The sequence below is a fragment of the Oncorhynchus clarkii genome, chromosome 11, assembly GCF_045791955.1.
Source record: "Oncorhynchus clarkii lewisi isolate Uvic-CL-2024 chromosome 11, UVic_Ocla_1.0, whole genome shotgun sequence".
Lineage (NCBI taxonomy): Eukaryota > Metazoa > Chordata > Actinopteri > Salmoniformes > Salmonidae > Oncorhynchus > Oncorhynchus clarkii.
In genome coordinates, this window is record NC_092157.1 from 15,802,546 (window position 1) to 15,830,482 (window position 27,937).

At 46.5% G+C, this 27,937-nt stretch overlaps 1 pseudogene; it reads right to left on the reverse strand.

The window, feature by feature from the left end:
- Nucleotides 1-355: 355 nt before the first annotated feature.
- On the reverse strand, nucleotides 356-27,709 carry LOC139420268 (coiled-coil domain-containing protein 191-like; annotated as a pseudogene).
- Between the last annotated feature and the right edge of the window lie 228 nt (nucleotides 27,710-27,937).

The window sequence follows — 27,937 nt, forward strand, 5'->3', positions numbered from 1 at the left end:
CAGAAATAGGCCATGGGTTTTTAATAAACAGCATCATGTTGATACATCTCTGTAGACTGAGGCTGGTCAGGATCAGGATCATTAGTGTTGTTGCATTAACTGAATAAAGCAACAAAAACAACCGACACACAAACCACAGTGCAACTCGCTTATGGTGATATACTTTAAAAACTTATTGATGCCTTCAAGCTTCTGTCAAATTACATCAAACTGTGACTTCAATGATACCCAAAATAAAACAAATGAAATAACCTGAACATACGCTTCAGTGTTACAAAAGTTTTCCAAACGGTCTTCATTAAAGTTATATCCAGCTTTCTCTGGTCATTAAGGATGACAAACAGCCTGTTGCCTGTTACACCAGCAACAAGACACATTTATTGGCTCCCATCTGCTGGATTATCGTGTATTGAAGTATTCCGTCTGACTGCCTGTGTGTGTCCTGTGAGTCACAGCAGAGCTTGTCCCCATTGACAGTTCAGAGGAGAGGAGCGAAAGTCAGGTAGGACCTCTGCCACTCTGCGTCTCAGCTTCTCCCTCCTGGTTTCCCTCGCTCTCTCCTCACGCAGCCACCCTGGATACTGTCTCCAGGCCTGGAAACAACTCCGCACCGCCCGCCTGGGGCGGAGAAGAGAGGAACACACACACGACAGTGAGGGAACAGAGGGAAGCAGACAGAAGACAGAAAAAGCCCTTACAACAACTAGAACTTATACAGTAACAAAGTGAGCTAGTACATATGGAGCATGTCTGCATCTTATACAGCAGGGGTAAGGTCTGAGACAGGGGTAAGGTCTGAGACAGGGGTAAGGCTGAGACAGGGGTAAGGCTGAGACAGGGGTAAGGCTGAGACAGGGGTAAGGCTGAGACAGGGGTAAGGCTGAGACAGGGGTAAGGTCTGAGACAGGGGTAAGGTCTGAGACAGGGGTAAGGCTGAGACAGGGGTAAGGTCTGAGACAGGGGTAAGGTCTGAGACAGGGGTAAGGTCTGAGACAGGGGTAAGGTCTGAGACAGGGGTAAGGTCTGAGACAGGGGTAAGGTCTGAGACAGGGGTAAGGCTGAGACAGGGGTAAGGTCTGAGACAGGGGTAAGGTCTGAGACAGGGGTAAGGCTGAGACAGGGGTAAGGCTGAGACAGGGGTAAGGTCTGAGACAGGGGTAAGGTCTGAGACAGGGGTAAGGTCTGAGACAGGGGTAAGGCTGAGACAGGGGTAAGGTCTGAGACAGGGGTAAGGCTGAGACAGGGGTAAGGTCTGAGACAGGGGTAAGGCTGAGACAGGGGTAAGGCTGAGACAGGGGTAAGGTCTGAGACAGGGGTAAGGTCTGAGACAGGGGTAAGGTCTGAGACAGGGGTAAGGCTGAGACAGGGGTAAGGTCTGAGACAGGGGTAAGGTCTGAGACAGGGGTAAGGTCTGAGACAGGGGTAAGGCTGAGACAGGGGTAAGGCTGAGACAGGGGTAAGGCTGAGACAGGGGTAAGTCTGAGACAGGGGTAAGTCTGAGACAGGGGTAAGTCTGAGACAGGGGTAAGGCTGAGACAGGGGTAAGGTCTGAGACAGGGGTAAGGTCTGAGACAGGGGTAAGGTCTGAGACAGGGGTAAGGCTGAGACAGGGGTAAGGCTGAGACAGGGGTAAGGTCTGAGACAGGGGTAAGGCTGAGACAGGGGTAAGGTCTGAGACAGGGGTAAGGTCTGAGACAGGGGTAAGGCTGAGACAGGGGTAAGGTCTGAGACAGGGGTAAGGTCTGAGACAGGGGTAAAGGTCTGAGACAGGGGTAAGGTCTGAGACAGGGGTAAGGTCTGAGACAGGGGTAAGGTCTGAGACAGGGGTAAGGTCTGAGACAGGGGTAAGGTCTGAGACAGGGGTAAGGTCTGAGACAGGGGTAAGGCTGAGACAGGGGTAAGGTCTGAGACAGGGGTAAGGCTGAGACAGGGGTAAGGTCTGAGACAGGGGTAAGGTCTGAGACAGGGGTAAGGCTGAGACAGGGGTAAGGTCTGAGACTGAGACAGGGGTAAGGCTGAGACAGGGGTAAGGTCTGAGACAGGGGTAAGGTCTGAGACAGGGGTAAGGTCTGAGACAGGGGTAAGGTCTGAGACAGGGGTAAGGTCTGAGACAGGGGTAAGGTCTGAGACAGGGGTAAGGTCTGAGACAGGGGTAAGGTCTGAGACAGGGGTAAGGTCTGAGACAGGGGTAAGGTCTGAGACAGGGGTAAGGTCTGAGACAGGGGTAAGGTCTGAGACAGGGGTAAGGCTGAGACAGGGGTAAGGTCTGAGACAGGGGTAAGGTCTGAGACAGGGGTAAGGCTGAGACAGGGGTAAGGTCTGAGACAGGGGTAAGGCTGAGACAGGGGTAAGGTCTGAGACAGGGGTAAGGTCTGAGGTCTGAGACAGGGGTAAGGCTGAGACAGGGGTAAGGTCTGAGACAGGGGTAAGGTCTGAGACAGGGGTAAGGTCTGAGACAGGGGTCTGAGACAGGGGTAAGGTCTGAGACAGGGGTAAGGTCTGAGACAGGGGTAAGGTCTGAGACAGGGGTAAGGTCTCTGAGACAGGGGTAAGGTCTGAGACAGGGGTCTGAGACAGGTCTGAGACAGGGGTAAGGTCTGAGACAGGGGTAAGGTGAGACAGGTCTGAGACAGGGGTAAGGTCTGAGACAGGGGTAAGGTCTGAGACAGGGGTAAGGTCTGAGACAGGGGTAAGGTCTGAGACAGGGGTAAGGTCTGAGACAGGGGTAAGGTCTGAGACAGGGGTAAGGTCTGAGACAGGGGTAAGGTCTGAGACAGGGGTAAGGCTGAGACAGGGGTAAGGTCTGAGACAGGGGTAAGGCTGAGACAGGGGTAAGGTCTGAGACAGGGGTAAGGTCTGAGACAGGGGTAAGGTCTGAGACAGGGGTAAGGTCTGAGACAGGGGTAAGGTCTGAGACAGGGGTCTGAGACAGGGGTAAGGTCTGAGACAGGGGTAAAGGTCTGAGACAGGGGTAAGGCTGAGACAGGGGTAAGGTCTGAGACAGGGGTAAAGGTCTGAGACAGGGGTAAAGGTCTGAGACAGGGGTAAGGTCTGAGACAGGGGTAAGGTCTGAGACAGGGGTAAGGTCTGAGACAGGGGTAAAGGTCTGAGACAGGGGTAAAGGTCTCTGAGACAGGGGTAAGGTCTGAGACAGGGGTAAGGTCTGAGACAGGGGTAAGGCTGAGACAGGGGTAAAGGTCTGAGACAGGGGTAAGGTCTGAGACAGGGGTAAGGCTGAGACAGGGGTAAGGTCTGAGACAGGGGTAAGGTCTGAGACAGGGGTAAAGGTCTGAGACAGGGGTAAGGTCTGAGACAGGGGTAAGGTCTGAGACAGGGGTAAGGTCTGAGACAGGGGTAAGGTCTGAGACAGGGGTAAAGGTCTGAGACAGGGGTAAGGTCTGAGACAGGGGTAAGGTCTGAGACAGGGGTAAGGCTGAGACAGGGGTAAAGGTCTGAGACAGGGGTAAGGCTGAGACAGGGGTAAGGTCTGAGACAGGGGTAAGGTCTGAGACAGGGGTAAGGTCTGAGGCAGGGGTAAGGTCTGAGACAGGGGTAAGGTCTGAGACAGGGGTAAGGTCTGAGACAGGGGTAAGGTCTGAGACAGGGGTAAGGTCTGAGACAGGGGTAAGGCTGAGACAGGGGTAAAGGTCTGAGACAGGGGTAAGGCTGAGACAGGGGTAAGGTCTGAGACAGGGAGGGGTAAGGTCTGAGACAGGGGTAAGGTCTGAGACAGGGGTAAGGTCTGAGACAGGGGTAAGGTCTGAGACAGGGGTAAGGTCTGAGGCAGGGGTAAGGTCTGAGACAGGGGTAAGGTCTGAGACAGGGGTAAAGGCTTTTAGGACAGGTAGAATGCTTCTAGGACAGGTGTTATTGGTAAACACACCCACCTATCACTGTGTCCCTGAGCCTGCTGCTCCCGGTCCCACTCTACCATCCTCTCCTGGGTCACGTGATCTAGTAACGCGATCAGAGCCCTCCTCAGAGTGTGCATGCGCCAGAACCGGTCGGCCCGCCCCTCTACAACCATGCGGTGGTCCTTCAGCTGAGACAGAACAAGTCAGGTTTGGGATACAGTACACATCATGGACAGACTGTCCATCTCATTGAGACAAATATACAAAAGACTATCCCCCGCATCACTATTAAACAGTAATCAATATTCAAATGTTTTGTGTGTTAGAAAAAAGACAGTGGCCATTTGTATGTGTTTCTACTTGTGCATGTGAGAGTTTGTGTTTGTACGTGTTCATGCCCTAACCCTTTTCCAGTTGCCCAGGCTCCTCCGTAGCAGGATATGTTGATGCAGTTGTTTGGCAGAGGCCCATTTCTGAGCCAGGGACTCGCCTGTTACTTGCTGCCAGGACAGGATGCACCGTTTCAGGAGAGACTGCCTGTGACGAGCCCTGGTCAGCTGGAGGGGAATTAAAATAATACTGTGTACTCATCCACACATATTCACGTGTCAGGTAACACACAATGGCATGGTATAAAGGATTAAGGCATCTCCTCGCCATTGAGGCTTACAAGTGGTGAAAATATATTTAAGCAATAAGGACAGATGGTTTGTGATATATGGCTAATATACCACGGCTAAGGTGTTCTACGATACAGCCCTTAGCCGTGGTATATTGGCCATATATCACAAACCCCCGAGGTGCCTTAGTGCTATTATAAACTGGTTACCAACGTAATTAGAGCAGTAAAACTAAATGTTTTGTCATACCCGTGGTATACGGTCTGATATACCACGGCTGTCAGCCAATCAGCATTGAGGGCTTGAATCACCCAGTTTATAATATACATTTGACCCTAGATGCTATACTGCATTCTTTTCAAACACCACTAGTAAATAAAGATAGTTGTCAAGGTATGCTGTTGGGAGTCAAGGTATGCTGTTGGGAGTCAAGGTATGCTGTTGGGAGTCAAGGTATGCTGTTGGGAGTCAAGGTATGCTGTTGGGAGTCAAGGTAAACCAGTAGCAGAATAGAACATGAGACATTGAACAAGCTGTTCAGCTGCTCAAGGTTCCATACAGTAGATTGGAACATGCTGCTGTGATGTCACACCATCTATTTTCACTTCTACTTCCCTTCCCTGTCCATCAATCTGTCCAATCATTCCTCTCCTGCAACCTCTCTCATCTCACTCACTCTCTTCCTGTAGCTCTCTACTTTAACCTCTCACTTCCTCTCTCGCCTCCTCTAGACTCTCACTCTAGCCTCTCTCCTCCTCTAGCCTCTCACATCCACTCTCTCTTCCCCTAGCCTCTCTCCTCTAGCGCCTCTCTCCTCCTCTAGCGCCTCTCTCCTCCTCTAGCCTCTCACATCCTCTCTCTCTTCCCCTAGCCTCTCACTCTAGCCTCTCTCCTCTAGCGCCTCTCTCCTCCTCTAGCCTCTTGCCTCTCTCTAGCCTCTCTCTAGCCTCTCTCTAGCCTCTCTCTAGCCTCTCTCTAGCCTCTCTCTAGCCTCTCTCTAGCCTCTCACCTCCTCTCTAGCCTCTCACCTCCTCTCTAGCCTCTCACCTCCTCTCTAGCCTCTCACCTCCTCTCTAGCCCTCTCCTCTAGCCTCTCACTACCTATCGCCAACCTCTTTCCTCCTCTAGTCTCTCTCCTCATTTAGCCTTGCTCTCTCTCTAGCCCCTCACTTCCTCTAGCCCCTCACTTCCTCTAGCCCCTCACTTCCTCTAGCCCCTCACTTCCTCTAGCCCCTCACTTCCTCTAGCCCCTCACTTCCTCTTGCCCCTCACTTCCTCTTGCCCCTCACTTCCTCTTGCCCCTCACTTCCTCTTGCCCCTCACTTCCTCGTGCCTCTCACTTCCTCGTGCCTCTCACTTCCTCGTGCCTCTCACTTCCTCTTGCCTCTCACTTCCTCTTGCCTCTCACTTCCTCTAGCCTCTCACTTCCTCTAGCCCCTGACTTCCTCTCTCCCCCTTCAGCCTCACTTCCTCTAGCCTCTTCTCTAGCCTCTCACTTCCTCTAGCCACTTCCTCTCTCTCTTCTCTAGCCTCTCTCCCTCTCCTCTAGTCTCTCACTTCCTCTCCTCTAGCCTCTCACTTTCTCTAGCCACTTCCTCTCTCTCTCCTCTAGCCTCTCTCCCTCTCCTCTAGCCTCTCACTTCCTCTCCTCTAGCCTCTCTCTCTCTCTCCTCTAGCCTCTCACTTCCTCTCTGCCTCTCCTCTAGCCTCTCACTTCCTCTCTGCCTCTCCTCTAGACTCTCACTTCCTCTAGCTACTCACTTCCTCTCTCCTCCTCTAGCCTCTCACTTCCTCTCTCCTCTTTTAGCCTCTCACTTCCTCTCTCCTCTTCTAGCCTCTCACTTCCTCTCTCCTCTCACTTCCTCTAGCCTCTCTCTCTCTCTAGCATTGTTCCATCTCTCTGCCAGTACAATTTGTCCCGCGGGTTCTGACAGGTGGTCAAGCAGGTGCTCATACCAACAGCATCCTGTAAACATCATTACAGCTCTGACCGTGATGTCTGGGATTAGGGTGTGTGTCTAGGTGTTTGTGTGCTCGGTTTACGCTTTAGATACAGAGTGTATGTGTGTGTCATATTTCCATTGAGAATTATGATTGTGTTGGTTGGTAACCGAGTAAGATGACACCTTAAAACATGTAGTTGTTTGAGGGAAAGAGTATTTTTCTTCTGTCTGTGTATTTGAGTGTAGCTGTGAATACATTAGTTCTGCTGTGTATGATTGGCTGTCCTGAGCTGTGTGACTCTACAGGAGAGAGTGTGAGTGTGTTGACAGTCTCTCTGTGCAGACTCTGATTGGCCAAGGCTGATGGCACTGGTGATTACCTGAGTGTTGGCTTGGCTCATGGCGACTCTGCGCTTCCATGGGGCCATGCCTCGCCGTAGTAACAGAGTTCTATGGTAGTGTTGCTGGGCCTGGGTCTGGGTCTGCTGCTCTCGCTCAAACCTCCTCTGGTCCTCCTCCTCCCTCTGAATACATACACATAGTTATAGACACACACACACACAACCTGTATTTATTGTTTTAATCTATAGCTTTTGTTTTATGTTTGGACTTCAGCTGTTCTAAGATCAGAGCTAGGAGCCACATTTCAAAAGCTTCGCCTATCTAAATTAGATCTGAACACCATGCCTTGACAGTGTGATGTAAGGCGAGCATTATCACCCACGGCATTGAACAACCATTGCATCATTGCTTTGAACAGCTGCCATCAAATCATCACTTGTACAGATGTGAGAGTCTCTTTTGTGAAATTCCAACTGCAATAAACCTGGACAGGAAAGAATGGACAATGTGTATACGGTATGTATATTACATATATAATTCTGTTTTGTATAGGTGTTGATGACATCTATTTTTCCGTATGGTCCCTGTGATGGAAATCTGGGTCCGTGGGTATCAAGTGTCAGAGTAGGAGGGGTGATCTAAGTTCAGCTTCCCCCTGTCCATGTAATCATATTAACTGATCCCAAGTCAACACTCCTACTCTAAAATGCGTAATACATATGGCCCCTGAAGTCCTAAATATACACTCGTAGTGAACTGACAGATTTTCTTTCAAATATGAAATGAAAGTTGTCCCCAGGACAGTTTTCCTGTAAACATTGCATCACCTCTCTCTCTTGTCTCTTCTCCTCCCTTCTCCTTTCAGCTGCTCTACGTTTCTGTTCCTCCTCCTCCTTCTGCCTCTCCTCCTCTGCTGCTTTCAGCTGGGCCTGAGAAAATAAAAAAGTTTATTGATTTAATGCCTGCACACTATTACACTTCCCCAAACACATTTTAATTGTACCCAAAAACTTCATATAAAGTTGAATAGCCTCTCTAATTCCCCCTGTCTGAAGACCTATACATCTTTTAGGACACCAAACTATTCCACATCCCCCACTGGCCTAAACACTCCATTCCTCACTATTCTCTCCTCTTCCTTCTTTGTCTTCAGCTCCTCCACCTCCCTCCTGCGCTCCGCTCGCTGACGAGCACGTTCCTCCATGGCTGTTGAAGGGGGAGAGAGAGGGAGAGAGAACGAGGAAGGGAGATAATTGAAAATAACAGGGGTAAAGGCTAGGTACTTACATTTTGGTGTTGTTCTGTGTCAAAATAGAATGCTCTAAAGTATTGTGTGTGCGTTTGTCAGAATGTATCTGTGTGTATCCGCAGTCCCTCTCCACCTTTCTCAAATCCCCCCTTCCTATTCCTCGCACATAGAGGACATTTTAGCCAAACATAGTTTCATTGAAACTGTATTCCTCCATGTAAGCTACCGTAGCTATGGCTCTATACAGCTACGGCTCTATACAGCTACGGCTCTATACAGCTACGGCTCTATACAGCTACGGCTCTATACAGCTACGGCTCTATACAGCTACGGCTCTATACAGCTACGGCTCTATACAGCTACGGCTCTATACAGCTACGGCTCAGCTACGGCTCTATACAGCTACGGCTCTATACAGCTACGGCTCAGCTACGGCTCTATACAGCTACGGCTCTATACAGCTACGGCTCTATACAGCTACGGCTCTATACAGCTACGGCTCTATACAGCTACGGCTCTATACAGCTACGGCTCAGCTACGGCTCTATACAGCTACGGCTCTATACAGCTACGGCTCCATACAGCTACGGCTCAGCTACGGCTCTATACAGCTACGGCTCTATATAGCTATGGCTCAGCTACGGCTCTATACAGCTACGGCTCTATACAGCTACGGCTCAGCTACGGCTCTATACAGCTACGGCTCTATATAGCTACGGCTCTATACAGCTACGGCTCTATACAGCTACGGCTCAGCTACGGCTCTATACAGCTACGGCTCAGCTACGGCTCTATACAGCTACGGCTCTATACAGCTATGGCTCAGCTACGGCTCTATACAGCTACGGCTCAGCTACGGCTCTATACAGCTACGGCTCTATACAGCTACGGCTCTATACAGCTACGGCTCTATACAGCTACGGCTCTATACAGCTACGGCTCTATACAGCTACGGCTCAGCTACGGCTCTATACAGCTACGGCTCTATACAGCTACGGCTCTATACAGCTACGGCTCTATACAGCTACGGCTCTATACAGCTACGGCTCAATACAGCTACGGCTCAATACAGCTACGGCTCTATACAGCTACGGCTCTATAGGGGAGAGTGGGGCAAGTTGAGACATTTTTTACATTCAGCATCACTCTGTCAAGGGAAATATAGTATCTACATATTTCAGGACGTTGTGTATCCCTGGAAATAATCAGAATTCATGTCAACTTACCCCGTACTGGATGAAATATTACCACTACCTTTTTAAAACCATGTCTATCTTTATTTCCCAAACACAGTTCAACGGTGACAATCACCTTTTTTTTAACACAGGCTTAACACCTAACAAACACTTTGTACTTAAAAAAACCCACTGTTAACATAGGCCAGGCCCTGATGTTACCTCATATAATTTTCTCATCTTGCCATTGGCTCAATTTCCCCCGTGGCAAACATTTTGACGATATAATCCCACACAGCTACAAGGATGCATTTTCATGCTAGGTTTAGGACCCAATACTGAAGCTCATAGAGACACAACTGATGTATAGAACAATCTTAAAATGACCTACTTTGGTTTAGATACAAGCATCATGAAACCTCTACTACAATACATTCATTTGATTTGGTGAAAATCTGTTTTTTGTACTTAACTTGCTTAGCACTTCTTCCGTGTGGTTTCTTCCAGACTATATGATATATTTGGTAAATGTTTTAATTGTGGGTATGATTTTCTAGAAACAAGGTTGGCTCAACTTACCCCACTCTCCCCTACAATCGACTCACAGCAATAAAATTCATTTTCTACTCTTTTCTATTATACTTCATAACAAGACCATTGTAAGGTCAACCATCTGGAATGGATGTCTATGTGTGTGTGATTTAGCCCATCAGAGCTAAACATGGAGGTTAATGTGCTGACTGACCCATGACAGTGGGATGACAACATGGCAGACGGACGGCTAGTTTCCTGGAGGCTGAGGAGCGGCCAACGTTCCCCTGAGAGACACTTCCAGCCCTGGAACACAGAACATCATCCAGAAACACACATCCATTTTTACCCCCTTTTCATGGTATCCAATTGGTAGTTACAGTCTTGTCTCATCGCTGCAACTCCCGTACGAACTCGGGAGAGGCGAAGGTCGTGAGTCCCCCAAAACACAACCCAACCAAGCCCCACTGCTTCTTGACACAATGCCTACTTAACCCGGAAGCCAGCCGCACCAATGTGTCAGAGGAAACACTGTACACCTGGCAACCGTGTCAGCGTGCACTGTGCCCGGCCCGCCACAGGAGTCGCTAATGCGCGATGGGACAAGCACATCCCTCCCCTAACCCGAAAGACAATGGGCCAATCCCGGTTGCAGCCAGCTGCGAAAGAGCCTGGACTCGAACCCAGAATCTCTAGTGGCACAGCTAGCCAGTCCCTCCAGGACTCCGCGATTCTGCGATCGCATAATTCAATGCAAAAATCAACCAATCAGCGCATATTATGCAAGAGCTCGCAATTTTGACCAATTCCCACATTTTTAGGGCATAAAAAGGTCCAATCAAAAGCAGGTTCGTAATTTTGACCAAATCCTGCACGGTTACCGTGGAAAATGGCCCAATCCAACCACACGTCAACAACGTTTTTTCCCCCTGGCCTGTCAGTGTATTCACGTGCGAAGATGATGGTTGATTGTTGATGGCTGACAGGCAGTACAATGAACAGAAATCAATCTCATTTGCCAACAAAAAAACAGCTAATGACTGTGCAAAACAATTTCCAAATGTTTTTGGAAACAAGAGAAAGTCAACAATCAAATCAGCAAAGCATATGAGAATGTCAGAACAGTTCCCACAGCAGCGGCAGATCACCATGACTGAAGTGGTAGCAGGGAAGACTGTGGGAAGCACTGAAAGTATCAAGGTGAGTGGCGTTTTACTCCGCTAACCTTGGCTTTAGTAGGGTGGTCGGCACTCTGTTCTCCCCAGTCTGTCTATAGAGAGCACTGCTCAAAGCACTGAGTGCCATTTGTTCTGCATTGCCGTTTTAAACTCTGTAAAACGTAATACGGATCACGAAAGCGCAATCTTTCTGGAGAAATTGAATAATAATCAACCACAACTCTATTTTTACGTTTTCTGTTCTTTATCTCCCTTACGACCTTTCAGAAAAAAAATCACATTCAAGAATTGAACACAACTTATTAGAAATAAATATCGATCCTCAAATTGAAAGTGATTGATCAGCTTTGAATCTATTTGGGTTTTTTAAGAGAGAGAGAGAGAGAGAGAGAGAGAGTAGGAATGGGAAGTGCATCTCGTGTTGATAGCAAGCCCCAAGTCTGATGGAGAGGAGAGGTGTGTGTGAGTGGATTATGACAGAGCTGTTTGTTCGGGAAAATAAACTAAATTGAGCACTTTAGATGTTTAATTGTTTTTGTATTATGTATTCTGCTTAAAATCATCCTAAAACTGAGCACATATGACTTATTGCTTTATATTAAATTAACGTGAAAAATACATTGCAAAATGTGTCACTGAATTTCAGAAAATCTGCCGCATTTTTGGCTGCAGAAATCACACAAAAATGTCACAAAATCCTGGAGGGACTGGCTAGCACTGCGATGCAGTGCCTTAAACCACTGTGCCAATCGGGAGGCCCAGCAGAAACACACATCATTAGATATTCACTCTCTAATATAGATCTACTCAATTCCCAACTTCCCAGACTGACCCAACTAGCCCTGCACACAGGGGACATTCTAAGGACTTGTTTTTGTTTAAAGGGAGAGTACAAGAAGAGGATATCTCAATAGTGATCAACGGACCAACTTTTAATGAGTGAATCCTTCAGCAGACACATTGTCACACCTGGAATAATATGCATAGAAATACAGTATGCAGGGAGAATAACACTTTTATTATCATAGTACATTTTAAATTAGCCTGGGTTTTATTCTGAGGGAGGTGTGATACGTCATTTCCCGGTCACAACTTGTGGACTTGTTTATGTGCTGCTGTGTGGTTTGTTGCTAACGTTGCTTTGCTACCTGCCAACTTTACGGTTTTTACTTTTTAATTACTGTTTTATTTTTTTTTTAAATTCCCCTTGCTCGACGTTCTTCATTCAACTTTTTCACCCCGGACCCTTTATCTGGACATGGTTCTACGAGCCGAAGCTAAGTAGTAACCTTAACATTGCCTTCTAATTGCAGTCACTGTACTCATAATATACAGGAGAACGACCGCCTTATTTTGAGGATAGCCGTGCTGCAAGCCCAGCTTCAGACGCAATCGTAAGGCAAGGGTAATTTCAGTGTAGGAAAGGATGAAACAGCGTCTGTGCCAGCAATAAGTACAGATAGTAGTATAAATCCCCTCACACAGTCCACGCAGCCGGACAATTTTCTCATGGCTTCTGGAAGGAAATGCTGTAGGAATGTTCAACCGGTGTCGCTCATTCAGCCGACAAACTTTCAACCGGTTTTCCCCATTAAGCAACGAGTCAGAGTCAGAGGCCGAGCCTTCTCTGGTCTCTCCTCCACCTGTTACGGGGTATGAGATGCAGAAGCCTCCCACCTTTAGCGCTGACAAATTGAAAACCCTAGTCATTGACGTCTTCATTACCCACAGTATTAGACTTAAAAATGGTTATCCAGCGATCAAACACTGTTTACCAGGGGGCAGGTCTACCTACGTTAAAGCTAAATCTGAAGATGGTGCTGGCTAAAGCTAAAACTGGCGAGTAGAATATATAGGAATATTGTTATCCACATCGGCACCAACGATGTTAGGATGAAACCCTCTTTCTCTTGGCCCTCTTTCTGGGACTCATCCGCAAACAGGACCAAGCCTGGCCTGCTGAGGAGTGACGGACTCCATCCTAGCTGGAGGGGTGCTCTCATCTATGAACATAGAGCCTTGTCTAACTTCTCTAGCTCCACAATGAGATAGCCAGTCTGCCAGCTTAGTGGAGTCTGCCACTAGCACAGTCAGTGTAGTCAGCTCAGCTATCCTCATGGAGACCGTGCCTGTGCCTCGATCTAGGTTGAGCAAAACTAAACATGGCGGTGTTCACCTAAGCAATCTCACTGGAATAAAGACCTCCATTCCTGTCATTATTGAAAGAGATTGTGATATCTCACATCTCAACATAGGGCTACTTAAATGTTAGATCCCTCACTTCCAAGGCAGTTATAGTCAATGAACTAATCATTGATCATAATCTTGATGTAATTGGCCTGACTGAAACATGGCTTAAGCCTGATGAATTTACTGTGTTAAATGAGGCCTCTCCTCCTGGTTACACTAGTGACCATATCCCCGCGCACCCCACAAAGGTGGAGGTGTTGCTAACATTTACTATAGCAAATTTCACTTTACAAAAAAAAAAAAAAAAATGTGTTTTCGTCTTTTGAGCTTCTAGTCATGAACTCTATGCAGCCTACTCAATCACTTTTTATAGCTACTGTTTACATGCCTCCTTGGACGTATACAGCGTTCCTCACGGAGTTCCCTGAATTCCGATCGGACTTTGTGGTCATGGCAGATTATATTCACATTCTTAGTGACTTTAATATTCACATGGAAAAGTCCACAGACCCACTCCAAAATGCTTTCGGAGCCATCATCGACTCAGTGGGTTTTGTCCAACATGTCTCTGGACCTACTCACTGCCACAATCATACTCTGGACCTAGTTTTGTCCCGTGGAATAAATATTGTGGATCTTAATGTTTTTCCTCATAATCCTGGACTATCGGACCACCATTATTACATTTGCAATCGCAACAAATAATCTGCTCAGACCCCAACCAAGGATCATCAAAAGCCATGCTATAGGTTCTTGAACAACCCAAAGATTCCTAGATGCCCTTCCAGACTCCACCTACCCAAGGACGTCAGAGTACAAAAATCAGTTAAATACCTAACTGGAACTAAATTTAACCTTGCGTAATACCCCAAATGCAGTCACACCCCTAAAAACAAAAAACATTTGTCATAAAAAACTAGCTCCCTGGTATACAGAAAATACCTGAGCCCTGAAGCAAGCTTCCAGAAAATTGGAACGGAAATGGCGCCACACCAAACTGGAAGTCTTCCGACTAGCTTGGAAAGACAGTACCGTGCAGTATCGAAGAGCCCAAATGTATTTGATACTGTCGCAAAGCTAACTAAAAAGCAGCATTCCCCAAGAGAGGATGGCTTTCACTTCAGCAGTGATACATTCAAGAACTTCTTTGACGAAAAGATCATGGATCATTAGAAAGCAAATTACGGACTCCTCTTTAAATCTGCGTATTTCTCCAAAGCTCAGTTGTCCTGAGTCTGCACAACACTGCCAGGACCTAGAATCAAGGGAGACACTCAAGTTTTTTAATACTATATCTCTTGACACATTGATGAAAATAGTCATGGCCTCAAAACCTTCAAACTGCATACTGGACCCTATTCCAACTAAACTACTGAAATAGCTGCTTTCTGTGCTTGGCCCTCCTATGTTGAAAATAATAAAAGCCCCTCTTAAAAATCCAAACCTTGACCCAGAAAATATAAAAAACTATCGGCCTATATCGAATCTTCCATTCCTCTCAAAACACTTTGAAAAAGCTGTTGCACAGCAACTCACTGCCTTCCTGAAGACAAACAATGTATACGAAATGCTTCAGTCTGGTTTTAGACCCCGTTATAGTACTGAGACTGCAGTCGTTAAGGTGGCAAATTATATTTTAATGGCGTCAGACCAAGGCTCTGCATCTGTCCTCGTGCTTCTAGACCTTAGTGCTGCTTTTGATACCGTCGATCACCACATTCTTTTGGAGAGACTGGAAACCCAAATTGGTCTACACGGACAAGTTCTGGCCCGGTTTAGATCTTATCTGTCGGAAAGATATCAGATTGTCTCTGTGGATGGTTTGTCCTCTGACAAATCAACTGTACATTTCGGTGTTCCTCTGGGTTCCGTTTTAGGACGACTATTGTTTTCACTATATATTTTACCTCTTGGTGATGTCATTCGGAAACATAATGTTAACTTTCACTGCTATTTGGACGATACACAGCTGTACATTTCAATGAAACATGGTGAAGCCCTAAAATTGCCCTCCCTGGAAGCCTGTGTTTCAAACATAAGGAAGTGGATGGCATCAAATGTTTTACTTTTCAACTCGGACAAAACAGAGATGCTAGTTACTCTGGACCCTGATCTCTCTTTTGATGAACATATCAAGACTGTTTCAAGGACATTTTATTTTCTCCATCTATGTAACATTGATTTTTGCAGAAACTTTCTGTCCAAAAATGATGCAGAAAAATGTATCCATGCTTTTGTCACTTCTAGATTAGACTACTGCAATGCTCTACTTTCAGGCTACCCAGATAAAGCACAAAATACACTTTAGTTAGTGCTAAACATGGCTGCTAGAATCTTGACTAGAACCAATAAATGTGATCATATTACTCCAGTGCTAGCCTCCCTACACTGGCTTCCTGTCAAGGCTAGGGCTGATATCAAGGTTTTACTGCTAACCTACAAAGCATTACATGGCTTGCTCAGACCGATCTTTCCGATTTGGTCCTGCCATACAAACCTACACATACGCTACGGTCACAAGATGCAGGCCTCCTAATTGTCCCTTTTTCTCTGAGGACCTGAGCCCTAGGACCATTCCTCAGGACTACCTGGCCTGATGACTCCTTGCTGTCCCCAATCCACCTGGTCGTGCTGCTGCTCCAGTTTCAACTGTTCTGCCTGCGGCTATGGAACCCTGACCTGTTCACCGGACGTGCTATCTTGTCCTGGACCTGCTGTTTTCGACTCTCTCTCTACCGCACTTGCTGTCTCTAACTCTGAATGATCTGAATTGACATTTACTCCTGGAGGTGCTGACCAGTTGCATCCTCTACAACCACTGTGATTATTATTACTTGATCCTGCTGGTCATCTATGAACGTTTGCCAAGATGTTCAATGTACTGTTATAATCTCCACCCGGCACAGCCAGAAGAGGACTGGCCACCCCTCAGAACCTGGTTCCTCTCTAGGTTTCTTCCTACGTTCCTGTCTTTCTAGGGAGTTTTGCCACCATGCTTCTACATCTGCATTGCTTGCTGTTTGGGGTTTTAGGCTGGATTTCTGCATAGCACTTTGTGACATCACCTGATGTAAAAAGGGCTTTATAAATACATTTGATTGATATTCTGAAGCGGAAGTAGTGTGTTGCTTTAATTAAACTCCTCCTCTATATATATCCTCCACTGATGACTCCCCCACTTCAATTAAGGGGACTATTTGAGTTTTAAAAAACACTCCTGCTTTATGAACCCAAAACCAAACCTTCACCAGGATAATGACTTGTCTTCAGACCTGAGCACTATTTGAAAGCCTCTTACAGACTCCAAAATTAGAAAATGCTTAGCTGCCTTCTTCAAGTCATGGATGAGTGTCCACAAGTCATGAGCTTTCGTACCAACTGTTCACTGCATACTAAGTGTTGCACTACCAATGAAAGTGTGCTGATCCCCTTGGGTCCTATGCAGACCTCTGTGACTGAAGTCAGCCACTTTCATCCACAATCACGTCATTCCGTCCAAGCGGAACCGTCATTTCTATGCAGTCCCACATGGTATCGATTGGCTTGGGTCTTGAGAATACTCCAGAGAACCATGCGTGAACAAACAGACACACCACACCCACACACAGGCAGCCTGTGGGTCTCTCCTAAGTTCCCATGGTAATGTGAAGACGGGCCTACCTGGGTTCTTTGTGGTCAGAGGTCATCCCTCTGGGCCCTTGGGCTGCTGGGACAGCAAACTGAGCAATCTGTGCCTCCTGCTTCAAACCCATCTCCTGCAGGCGTGCGATCTGCTCCTGCTGTTCCCGGAGGAGCCTCCTCTGCACTGTGATGGTCTGTTGCTGGCTGGCGTGGCGACGCTCAAACCGTCCTCCACGCAACTCTGCACTACGAGAACGGGGGACAGCACCTACACCGCCGTCCCCACCTTCCTCACCCACCTCAGCTCATCTATTGAACAGAACTTGATCATCCATTGTGAAATGTTGCACATCATTTTTTAAATAATTGGTAGAAGTAAAGGGTTTTCCCTAATCACGGATATATTTCAACATCTAGGTAGGAGTTTCCTAGAACACTGGAATGAATAAATTTTTTGTTGTTGAAATGTCCCCTAATCACAGATACAGGGTCATACAGTATTTAAACTTTTCCTTTGATCGTTCACCTCCACTCAGAGCCGCGTGACGCTGGGTCACCTGCCAGGGAAGGGTGGGCTGGACCACAGCCCCCAGCTGTCCGTTACCTTGACAGGAAGGAGAGGGGGCGGGGCCAGCAGGTCGTGACCCCACCTGACCTTTCTGCAGAGACAGTTGAGGGTCACATGAAAATAGGATGAAACTGATCATCCTAATTCTCTTTTCCTCTCTTCCTTAAGCTCTATTCAACTCTTTCTTTCTGTTAGCCCCTTTCTCTCTCCCTCTGAGGAGAAAGTGAACCTTGCAGTGTTGTGAATATCTCGTCATGCATGGAACGTTTCTCTCCCCGGACGATAAACTCACAGTGAGAAAAGTGCTGGCCAACTCATACGAGGAGAGGAACTCTGAAACAGAACTTGTTTATTCAGGAAATAGTGATAGACTAATATATGACTTAACCAAATGAATACAAAAAGCACATTTATTGCCTCGCAGATTCATTCGACCCTTTGGAGAATTAGCTAATGTTTATTTCATAATTACACATCGTTACCACCTTCGGGACTTCAGTCTCTAATGTGACACGCTCCAGCAAATGTATATCCAATGGGCAGACAACACTGTGTGTGCAAGTATTTATCTGTCATGTTTTGTGTGTCCTCCTATGCATCTATGCCTGTGCTTTGTTTGTGTTCACTTTCTTCAGTGGGAGGGGTCTACAATTGTCACTCACCAGTTCTGTGGTCTGTGATGAAGGGCTGCAATTTCAGGAAGGGCTGCAATTTGCTCAGGAGCAGGTGTCTCAGGAGCCTTAAGTTTCCCAGTTGCCACAGCATTGATCAGTGAGGCAATCTTGTACCGCGTTTCTTCCTGCTGTGCAAACAGCTCCCGGCGTCCTCTCTCCGCCCGACACCACAACCGCCAATCACTCAGGCATCGCCTTAGCATACGCCTCCGGTCACTCTCTATCGCCACCTGGCAGCGTCTATGAGGGATTACAACGATAAGCGCACTATTAGAGACAAACACCTGCTGTGACTGTGATGAGCTTGAGGGCCAGATTTGCTAATTGTCTTCACCAGGTGTTTGCAGGCACCTATTTATTTGGCACGTTTTCTGTGGGTTCATGAGTCAGATTTAGTGTTAAAGCTTAGGTAGCATAAATGTAAACACATATAACATATTTGCATTAGAATACTCATCAAAAGCCCTAATGCAAAGTTACCTCACTTTTCTATTTTTCAAGTTATTACATAATACTGATCAGAGTTCAAAAGAATGCCGAACTCATGCTGGAAAAAACATTTGCGGGCTGTGACGTAATATGGAGCCAGCCTATTCCCTATAATGTAAACTCCAACAGAAATATCTTGTGTGTGTAACCTGAAGTGTGTAACCTGTACAAGTGTGATGTGTGAAATGCATATGCCACTCCCCCTGTGACACCCTCAGAGAGTGGGATCACAGCCAGAGAATCAGGGCAGAATTTTTTTGTTATTTGACCTTTATTTAACCAGGCAGGCCAGTTGAGAACAAGTTCTCATTTACAACTGCAACCTGGCCAAGATAAAGCAAAGCGACAAAAACAACAGAGTTAAACAAACAAACGTACAGTCAATAACACACAAAAAAGAAAAATAGAAAGATCGACAGTTGAAGTCGGAGGTTTACATACACCTTAGCCAAATACGTTTAAACTCAGTTTTTCACAATTACTGATATTTAATCCTAATAAAATTCTGTCTTAGGTCAGTTAGGATCACCACTTTATTTTAAGAATGTGAAATGTCACAATAATAGTAGAGAGAATGATTTATTTGAGCTTTTATTTCTTTCATCACATTCCCAGTGGGTCAGAAGTTTACATACACTCAATTAGTATTTGATAGCATTGCCTTTAAATTGTATAACTTGGGTCAAACGTTTTGGGTAGCCTTCCACAAGCTTCCACCAATAAGTTGGGAGAATTTTGGCCCATTCCTCCTGACAGAGCTGGTGCAACTAAGTCAAGTTTGTAGGCCTCCTTGCTCGCACACGCTTTTTCAGTTCTGCCCACAAATATTCTATAGGATTGAGGTCAGGGCTTTGTGATGGCCACTCCAATATCTTGACTTTGTTGTCCTTAAACCATTTTGCCACAACTTTGGAAGTATGCTTGGGGTCTTTGTCCATTTGGAAGACCCATTTGCGACCAAGCTTTAGTAAAGCACCCCCACAACATGATGCTGCCACCCCCGTGCTTCATTGTTGGGATGGTGTTCTTCAGCTTGCAAGACTCCCCCTTTTTCCTTCAAACATAACGATGGTCATTATGGCCAAACAGTTCTATTTTCGTTTCATCAGACCAGAGGACATTTCTCCAAAAAGCACGACCTTTGTCCCCAGTTGCAGTTGCAAACCGTAGTCTGGATTTTTTATGGCGGTTTTGGAGCAGTGGCTTCTTCCTTGCTGAGTGGCCTTTCAGGTTATGTCGATATAGGACTCGTTTTATATCGAGGGGGGGGGGGCTGAGGTGTTGGCCGGGGTAGGGGTAGCCAGGTGGAAAGCATGGCCAGCCGTGGAAAAATGCTTATTGAAATGATCGATTATCATAGATAACGGTGGTGACAGTGGTTCCTATCCTCAGTGCAATGGGCAGCTGGGAGGAGTCCATGGACTTTACAGTGTCCCAAAACGTTTTGGAATTAGTGCTACAGGAAGAAAACTTCTGCTAGCCTTAGCTTTCCTAACTGACTGAATATATTGGTTCCTGACTTCCCTGAAGAGTTGCATATCACAGGGGCTATTCGATGCTAATGCAGAAAGCCACAGGTTGTTTTTGCGTTGGTCAAGGGCAGTCAAGTCTGGGGTGAACCAAGGGCTATATCTGTTCTTAGTTCTACATTTTTTGAATGGGGCATGCTTATTTAAGATGGAGAGGAAAGCACTTTTGAAGAGCAACCAGGCATCCTCTATTAATGGGATGAGGTCAATATCCTTCCAGGATACCCGGGCCAGGTCGGTTAGAAAGGCCTGCTCGCTGAAGTCTATTAGGGAGCGTTTGACAGTGATGAGGGGTGGATGTTTGACTGTGGACCCATTACACACACAGGCAATGAGGCAGTGATCGCTGAGATCCTGGTTGAAGACAGCAGAGGTGTAATTAGAGGGCAAGTTGGTCAGGATGATATCTAAGAGGGTGCTCATGGTTACAGATTTTGGGTTGTACCTGGTAGGTTCCTTGACCATTTGTGTGAGATTGAGGGCATCTAGCTTAGATTGTAGGATGGCCTGGGGTGTTAAACAAGGCCCAGTTTAGGTCACCTAACAGTACGAACTCTGACGATTAAAAAAAAAAAATCAACCTTTATTTAACCAGGTAAGCTAGTTGAGAACAAGTTCTCATTTACAACTGTGACCTGGTCAAGATAAAGCAAAGTGAAAGAAACAACAACACAGAGTTACACATGGAATAAACAAGCGTACAGTCAATTCACATATGGTGTCCAGGGTACAGCTGGGGGCTGAAGGGGGTCAATAACAAGCGGTAACGGTGAGACTTGTTTCTGGAAAAGCTCGAATTGTTTGGGCACAGACCTGGATAGTATGACAGAACTCTGCAGGCTAACTCTGCCCCCTTTGGCAGTTATATCTTGTTGGAAAATGTTATAGTTAGGGATGGACATTTCAGGATTCGTGGGCTTCCTAAGACAGGATTCAGACACGGCTAGAACATCCGGGTTGGCGGAGTGTGCTAAAGCAGTGAATAAAACAAACTTTGGGAGGAGGCTTCTAATGTTAACATGCATGAAACCAATGCTTTTACGGTTACAGAAGTCAACAAATGAGAGCGCCTGGGGAATGGGAGTGATTCTAGGGTTAGGGTTAACCTCTACATCATGCAGGGTTAACCTCTACATCACCAGAGGAGGAGTAGGATAAGAGTACGGCCAAAGGAACTGGTCGTTTAGTGCGTTCGGAACAGAGTAAAGGGGGCAGGTTTCTGGGCACGGAAGGATAGATTCAAGGCATAATGTACAGACAAGGGTATGATAGGATGTGAGTACAGTGGAGGCAAGGTATTGAGTGACGAGGAGAGAGGTTTTGTCTCGAGTCACCATTTAAGCCAGATGCGGTCACCGCATGTGTGGGGGGGTGGAACAACAGGGCATATTGAGCAGGGCTGGAGGCTCTACAGTGAAATAAGACAAACAAATGAGTAGCTAGGCGAGCTGGAGGCATGGAGATTCAGACAGCTAGCAGGCCGGGGTTGGCAGTAGGCTAGCAGATGGGCCTCAGGGGGACGTCGCAAAGGGGGAGCCTGTTGAAACCCCCTTGGACCAGTCATGATGGAACGGCGGGGCTTCGTGTTGGCAGCAAAGGGTCCAGGCCAATTAGCAAAAGAGATAATTGAAGCCTAGGGATTATCTGATGGATTTCTTTGGCTAGCCGAGAGATGGGCCTAGCTAATTGGCGCTTACTTCGGGACAGAAACCCCCTCAGACAGTTACGTCGGTAGACCAGTCGTGATGGATCAGCGGGGCTCCGTGTCGCCAGCAAAGGGTCCAGGCCAACTGGCAAGAGGTAATTGAAGCCCAGGAATTGCTTGATAGCTCCAGGCTAACTGGTGCTTGCTTCGGGACAGAGACGTTAGCCAGGAGCAGCCACTCAGATAGCAGCTAGCTAACTGCGATGATCCGGAGTAAAGGTTCAGAGCTTGCGGTAGGAATCCGGAGATATGGTAGAGAAAAGCAGGTTATACCTTGTCGGCTCAGGCATTCCATCCAGCAACCTTTCGATTTACTGGCCCAACGCTCCTAACCGCCAAGCTACCTGCTTACAAGCAAATATTTATTGTTACAAATCAACTTGCAAGGTTGCTACAACTAACCCGCTAACGTTAGCCCTACTAGCCTGGTAACGTTGCGTTAGCAACTGGCTGACTCACACAATGTTATCAACACCTAGTTTATAGCTACATTAAACTAAACCAAAGTTTTGGAAATACATAACGCCATCTTAACAGTTGTCAAACAACATTACCGGTATATGCAGTTATAACAGCCAGCAAGCCAGCCAGCTAAAGTTAATTATTTTAGCCTGCTAGCTAACCTAGCTAGCTAACCACCACAGTCAACATAGCTAAGTAGCTAAAACAACAAGTCTACCACAGGCAGGAACCAACAGGACACAACAACAAAAAGACAGCAGATATAAAGTAGAGAGTGCAGAGACTTACCATTTGTTGGCTGAGTTAGCTACCAAAGTCAAAGAAGAGCCAAGGAGAGGCTAATCCAAAAGTGATATCGTGAGGTAAATCCACATTGAATTTAGCCAGTTTATCTCCATCACTGTTGACAGTCGCACCGGTAGGAAATAGAGGTTGCAGGCTTCACATCCACACTCGGCACAGCACCTGGTTTCAGTCAGTCTCATTCCGAATCCTGCCTTCCGTTGCTTATTTTCCCCACAAAGGGTATATAACAAAGTATTGAGATAAACTTTTGTTATTGACCAAATACTTATTTTCCACCACAATTTGCAAATAAATTCATAAAAAATCCTACAATGTGATTTTCTGGATTTTTTCCCCCTCATTTTGTCTGTCATAGTTGAAGTGTACCTATGATGAAAATTAAATACTTTTTTGCCCCACTGTACATGTAGGTAGAGTTAGTTAAAGTGACAATGCACAGATGACAACAGAGAGTGGCAGTGGTGTGGAGAGGGGAGGGAGGTGAGGGCAATGTGAATAGTCTGGGTAGCCATTTGACTAGGAGTCTTATGGCTTGGGGGTTAGAAGCTGTTTAGAAGCCTCTTGGAACTAGACTTGACGCTCCGGTACCGCTTGCCGTGTGGTAGCATGGAGAACAGTCTATGACAAGGGTGGCTGGAGTCTGACAATTTTTTAGGGCCTTCCTCTGACACAGCCTGGTATAGAGGTCCTGGATGGCAGGAAGCTTGGCCCCAGTGATGTACTGGGCCGTTCGCACTACCCTCTGTAGTGCCTTGCGGTCGGAGGCCGAGCAGTTGCCATACCAGGCAGTGATGCAACCCGTCAGGATGCTTTCGATGGTGCAGCTGTAGAACCTTTTGAGGATCTGAGGACCCATGCCAAATCTTTTCAGTCTCCTGACGAGGAATAGGTTTTGTCGTGAGTCTGTCAGAGTCACCATTTAGTTCTTGGTCACCTTCCTGACCAAGACACTTCTCCCCCAATTGCTCAGTTTGGCCGGGGTGGCCAGGTGGTTCTAAACTTCTTCCATTTAAGAATGATGGAGGCCACTGTTTTCTTGGGGACCATCAATGCTGCAGACATTTTTTTAGCACCCCTCCCCAGATCTGTACCTCAACACAATCCTGTCTCAGAACTCTACGGACAATTCCTTTGGCCTCATGGCTTGGTTTTTGCTCTGACATTCACTGTCAACTATGGGACCTTATATAGACAGGTGTGTGCCTTTCCAAATTATGTACAATCAATTGAATTTACCACAGGCAGACTCCAATCAAGTTGTAGAAACATCTCAAGGATGATCAATGGAAACAGGATGCACCTGAGCTCAATTTCGAGTCTCAGCAAAGGGTCTGAATACTTATGTAAATATGGTATTTCTGTTTTTAATTTTTATAAATATGTAAACATTTCTAAAACCTGTTTTTCACTTTGTCATTATGGGGTATTGTGTGTAGATTGATGAGTAAAAAATGTAGGGGTCTGAATAGTTTCCGAATGCACTGTAAGTTAATAAAGATGCAAAAACACAACTATGTTTGTAGTTATAGGTAACTAGATGGTTACTTATAACTAAGTTACTTATAACTAAGTCTTTGATCACACGCTGTTGTTACTTTGGTGAGTAAAAACTCATACGCACCAGGCAGGTACTGCGTTTTCACTTTTTTGAACTAAAGTGCCCTCCAAGCACACCAGGTGAGCTAAATCAAGTGTGATGTCTGTATTATTGGGACAGAGTCCATTCTGTGCTTACCTGTTCTGGATTTGTAGCTCCTCCTCTGTTCTCTCCACCTCCCTCTACTCTCTCCCTGCCCATACCAGCGCCCGCCAGGCTCGCCACGCCCTCAGCTCCCTCTTCCAATCACAGAGCGCCGCCGCCTTGCCCATCCGCACCCTCCTCTCCAACAGCACACAGTACCAGCCAGAGAAGTGCCTATGTAGACACTGAAAATATACACACACGTTTGTTTTACTATCCTTGTGGGGACCAAACAATTTATTCCCATTCAAAATCCAATTTTCCATAACCCCTAACTCTAAACATAACCCTAAACCTAACACATAAGACTAAAATAGACTCTTTCCTTGTGGGGACCCACAGTGGTCTGTATTTTTTATGTTTTACTATCCTTGTGAGGATTTCTGGTCCCCACAAGGATAGTAAAAACCAAAACACACACACACACACGATGCTGTGAATGCAAACACTAAGCATACACACACACACACCAACCAACAGAACCCCGCCCTTCCCCTCCACACACAGTTTACTAACCTGCAGGTTGAGCATCGGAGTCCTGGCCTCTGCCTGCTGTAGTCTGTGTGACTCTGGTCTCTCTCTGTCCTGTTGTTTCTGTGTAGTAGAGAGTGAGGGGCCTGGCTGGAGCGCCAGAGAGCTCTTATCAGCTGCCGTCTTTCTGGCAACCCTCTCCCTATGGGAGAGACATCCAGAACGTCAGACCCACAGGACCCTGACCTAGCACTGAATAGACTGGCTTATTTTAAAGACACAACATTCTGAATAATAATGAGGTGGGTGCTTATATTTGTCCCATTTCAAAAATGGAAATGTGTTTTTTGCATATCCCACTCCCCCTGAGACACCCTCGGAGAGTGGGCTCACGGCCAGGGATCAGCCATTACTGATAGCGAACCTGGAGCAATTAGGGTTAAGTGCCTTTCTCAAGGTCACATCAACAGATATTTCACCTAGTTGACTCAGGGATTCAAACCAGCGACCTTTTCGGTTACTGGCCCAACGCTCTTAACCACTAGCCTACCTACTGACCCGGGGCGTAATACAAGTGATTGTACCAGTGTGTGAAGTTATTTCTTAGTTTCCATGGTTACTAATTTACCAGGTTAGCTGCTCCAGGTTCCTCCTCTCCTCCATCTCGCGGCGCAGTCGCACCATCTCCTGCTGCACCATTTCCTCCTGTCTGCGCGCCTCCTGCCTCCTCCGCCTCTCCCCCTCCTGCTCCCTCCTCTGCGCCTCCTCCCTGGCCTACCTCCGCGCCTCCCTTTCCCTGTGTAGCCTCTCCCGCTCCTGCTCCCTCCTCTGCGCCTCCTCCCTGGCCTGCCTCCGCGCCTCCCTTTCCCTGTGTAGCCTCTCCCCCTCCTGCTCCCTCCTCTGCACCTTCTCCCTGGCCTGCCTCCGCGCCTCCCTTTCCCTGTGTAGCCTCTCCCCCTCCTGCTCCCTCCTCTGCGCCTCCTCCCTGGCCTGCCTCCGCGCCTCCCTTTCCCTGTGTAGCCTCTCCCGCTCCGCATTGCACGGTTCTCACGTACCTGGAATGAGAAAAAAAAAAAAGGAATGATGTCATAAAAGAGAGCAGGAAGTATGAATGGAAGCCAGCTGTTGTAGCAAACAGTTTCATTAATTTCCATTCACTGGGCCATTTGGCTCCCAATGCAGATACTACAGTCAGTGTAGCTTAAACTTTGTTGTTGACCACTGAGCTCTCCTCCTCCTCAGCCAGGTGGAAATACAGGTCTGAGAGAGAGACGGCGGGTGTATGACGTATGGTCCCAATGGACCCACTGACTGTAGTATGATGTATTAACTGAACTTTAGAAAACAAGGTATAGCAGGTGTGAGTTCCACTGTTTGCTAGAGAATGTCAGATGGCAGGTAAGAGACTGTTCTTCTCAGGGGAGACAATCACATCCTCCTCTATCTCCAGTTCCAGACGCAACTTGCTGTTCATCCAATCACTAAGAAGAGCCTGAGCTACAGGAAAAATGTCCATAACATCATTTGTAAAGGCCTGTGTGTGTGTGTGTGTGTGTGTGTGTGTGTGTGTGTGTGTGTGTGTGTGTGTGTGTGTGTGGTGTGAGTGAATAGCCTACCTTCCCCGTATGCTTCGTCATGATCCAGCAGCTGCTCTGTATTTTTTAGTGCCATTGTCTGGCTGCTTATCCCAGAATGGGCCTTCTTCAGGGAAAACACCTCAGTCAATGCAAAGTCAGAGGCCATTTCCATTGTCTGGGGTTACAAAAGTACACGTCATGAATACATATGGCCTTATAGACAGACATAGCACAATAATATCCACTGCACGCACGCGCACACACACAAGCAGACATGCACGCACACACATATACAGTCCATCTCGAGGTTTCAGGAAGTACAGTGAGACAAAGTGAAAGAAAGAGCTCTCACCTTCAGCCATTGGTCAATATCCCCATTACTGTGCCTCACCTGTTATTGTAGAAAATGTGTGAAGATTAGGATGATTAAGATTGTATTTATCAGGCAGAGAGTTCAGAGGAGGAGCAAAGAGGGCCTATCAAAAAAAAAGTGTGGTGCTTTGTCACTTCAGCTTTAGTCATTACTATGCCCAGGCAGGTTCACAGACTGAGAGCGTGGTAAACAGGTGTCTGCAAAACCAAGAGTCCAGCCAATGCCTAATGTCTGAGGATTATTTTTAAGTAGAGCTCAGACAGTGCCTAATGTCAGCAGATTATTTCAGATGAATTTTCTATAGCAGTTGAAAAAAGTACTTATCTGACTAAGAGTGCTTCAAGTATCCCTGTGTCACCCTGATCACTACTAGCGGGTCTCAGAAAGGCCATTTAAACTTTTTAAGGGTTCTTCAGCCTTCTCCGGTCACTGAGACATATAAATCCATACGTTCTGAAGCACCACTTTATTTCTAAAGATAGTTTTGAGGTCACTTTTATTATGTACATCCTACATCGTTGTATGTACATCCTACATCGTTTTTTTCACAGTAAGGAAGTGTCTGAGCGATGGAGACAGAAAATTTATAGAAAAGTTGTTTGCAGTCATAGACCGGTGGGGGAAATATATATTTTAATAACCTTTTATTTAACTAGTCAAGTCAGTTAAGAACAAATCCGTATTTACAATGACGGCCTACCGGGGAACACTGCCTTGTTCAGGGGACTCGATCCAGCAACCTTTTGATACTAGCCCAACGCTCTAACCCTGTAATCAATGAATGATTTGTGCACCACTTTCTAGGTGACAGTCATCAACATTTTACTTTACCTCACACCTGTCAAAAGTACACACAATCATTAACACCTTACCTTATTTGCAGTGGGGTTTTTAGTCTCCGTGAATCTTTTCCAACGAAACATATCAGGGTTATGCGAGTATGCCATTTTTTAAACCAAGAAATAGCTTGTACTATTTACCTGGCTAATACAGAAAACCTCATGTATATACCTTCATCAAAGTTATATTAACCACAACTTATAACACTAAACTTACAGAAAAAAACGTAGAAGTCACTTTTCTAAGCTAATACAAAAGTAATGTATTGCTAGTTGTACAGTTGCTGGTACTGCGACTGCCCAAAACGCTGAAAATAGAACGAGGTGCGTGGGTAATGTAGTCAATTAGCCACGTTCATCAAACGCACTGGCTGCTTGACAGTGGCATTAGTAAACTACAAGTTCCCTTTCAACTTTTTTGTCAACCGAAGCGTCTGGTAACTATAGTAACTTTGGACCCTTCCCCAAATGTTAAACATTTGAGTGTTGTAAAAAGACGC